General features: G+C 52.7%; 1 long non-coding RNA gene across 1 annotated transcript in view; it reads left to right on the top strand.

The window, feature by feature from the left end:
* The window catches only part of LOC115282957, a 6,916-nt gene extending 5,338 nt beyond the window's left edge, over positions 1 to 1,578 (top strand). Inside the window, exon 3 of the long non-coding RNA XR_003904822.1 lies at positions 1,311 to 1,578. This is a non-coding gene — a long non-coding RNA (uncharacterized LOC115282957). The remainder of the gene's footprint in view (positions 1 to 1,310) is intronic.
* Positions 1,579 to 2,414: the final 836 nt, after the last annotated feature.

Genomic DNA, 2,414 nt, shown 5'->3' with positions numbered 1-2,414 from the left:
GTGTCAGCCTTGAGCAGCTGAGCTCCCGGAGGGAGGTCACTGCCCGTTTCAGGGACTTGTCACTGGGCTGTAGGCAGTAAGGGAAGTTAATTTCTCACTTGCCTTAGTTTCCCCGTCACCGTGGCAGGCACCTAACTGCCTTTCCTTTGTCTTGGGCGGCCAGAGTGTCCGAGGAGCATCACAGAGATCCCGTCTGGGGGTGGGGGTGGGGTCGCCAGCCCGCATCTTGCCTGCAGCCCCCCCCCACGCTCTGTCATCAGTTATGCTTTAAAAACTGAAAAGCAGTCAGGCCACAGGAGAGGGGATCTGCACTCGTCTCGTGCTGGGTGGCGCAGGGCACATCTGAGCCAAGCCTTGAAGGTGAGGGAGTTCGCCATGTAGTTACAGGGGAGATGTTTCCAGGGACATAGAAAAGCCCAGAGAGGAGCCGTGGCTGGGAGGACCAGGCTGGAGGAGTGGGAGGTTTGGAGAAGCAGATACGTCTTACATGCTCTATCCTATCTTTTTAAAGACAAAAACCCTGTTGTGTGTGTGTATGTTCTGTTAAAGAGAAACTTGATCACGACACTGGTTTCAAGGGTGAGGCGGACTCCCTCCCACCATGCGAGGCTCAGTCACTACTGTGCGATGGAGACGGGGTTGGCGCTGGGGAGCAGAGAGGGGCGGTCTGGGGGTGGGGAGCCGATGGAAAACTCCTGAAAGGGCAGGTAGTATTCTTTGCTTAACTAACTTCACAGGATTCTTGCTGAAGGCTGGCCAGACTGATCAGGCGTCACCTGGACTGTGGGGGCGGGGCAGGGAGGAATTCAATCCGATATCACGGTTATCAGAGATCACGTAATTAGATGTGGAGGGTGTGTCTGTGTGTGTGTGCGGGGAGGGGGGAGGTCCTGGCTAAACTGAGTTAGCAGGATTCCTGCTAAAATCATACATGCAAAGAAAGACATGAGAATCTGAAAGTCAAGGCCGAGCCGGGAAGAGGAGTCAGTGGAGCCAGAGGTGGTGTTTGGTGCAGGAGACACAGTGTAGTCAGTTCTGTGAGTAGGGAGCTTGGAAATGCTTGTGGAAGAAAATACACTAGGTTCCCAGAAAGTCCTGTGTTTGCAGGGTGCAAACCCTCCCGCCAACCACATGGCGGTCCTGGGGCCACGGTCAGACTCAATCAAATGTCACCAGCTCCGGAAGCCCTCCTTGAGTAGCCTAACTAAAGATGTGCACCGCCCTCCCTCCCCTCTAGCACCTTCCCCAGTTTTCATCTCAAAAGTGCATAGTAGTAATTGAAATGACCTAAGAAATGTTTTTATTTGCAGATTTCTTACCTCCTTGAATACACCTCGCTGGAAGGCGGATACTCAGCAGTTTATAATTCACAATCACCCAGAAGGGCCCCGGGCAATGAGGTTTGTGGACTGACCATCTGATGGTTGCCCCCTGGATGACTGACTGTGCACCAGCCCTGGGGAACAAGTGGACCCCGCTGGCTCAGGGTGTTAGGCCCACGTTTCCAATATCACCCCAAAAGGAACCAGAGACTACCAGGGAGACTGAGTCACACATGCAAAAGCAAAGGGCTTTATTACGGGCTTAAGCTCAGGCTCACAGACTCCACCAACCCACTGGCCATGTGGAGAGAGCCCCGAACATGGCGGTGTAGGAGCTTTCTTAGGAAGGGGGCGTTACAAGAAATGACGACACAGGTACTGCGATCGATTCCCTGCCCCCCTATCAATACTGGCAGTAGTGGGAGCCAATCACAACATTTAGGGTTATCAACCAATCACAGAGTGGGCCCAGAACCCCCACGTAGGGCATGACTAAGACCCTTATGTAGGCAGGGCGTGACTAGCCTCCGTCTTTAGGCCCTCCCCTAGAAAGGTCAAAGGTGTTAGCCGGCCTCTCCTGATTGGGTGCCACAGGAGTTGTCCCTCCTTCCCTGGGCAATGTGCGCCTTTCCATTGGCCAATGATACGGAGAAGCCAGCACCTTACCCTTTAAGTACAGGGGGAGCCTGAATCAGACCTGCGTCTTTACATTCCCCCCTCTGTCTTGTAAGTTGACCCAATCCTGGGTCAGCTATGTTACCATTGTTTTGGTTTCTTAAGACCATTAACTGAATAACATTTACATGCTCTTTGACAAATGCTATGATCTTATTAATGATACAAGAGCCAAATGTTAAAAGTACATCGATTTTGGTTTTTGGCTCCTCGTTCTTGTCCTCACTTGTGATGGCTGCAAACCACAGCTACTGGACCGTAGCTGGACTCCAGGGTGTGGCTGGAGCAGGGCTGGAGATCGCTGGAGTCAGTCTTTTTGAGGATCAATTCAAGCTGATCGACTGGATCCGGATCACCTCACCAGGTTGAGGGTCCTTCAGAGCCAGCCTACTTAACCCCAGAGTGATGCCGGAAACG

Source organism: Suricata suricatta, chromosome 17 (genome assembly GCF_006229205.1).
Source record: "Suricata suricatta isolate VVHF042 chromosome 17, meerkat_22Aug2017_6uvM2_HiC, whole genome shotgun sequence".
In the NCBI taxonomy this organism is placed as follows: Eukaryota; Metazoa; Chordata; class Mammalia; order Carnivora; family Herpestidae; genus Suricata; species Suricata suricatta.
Note: the sequence above shows the minus strand (reverse complement) of the source record. Positions and strands in the feature narration are given on the sequence as shown.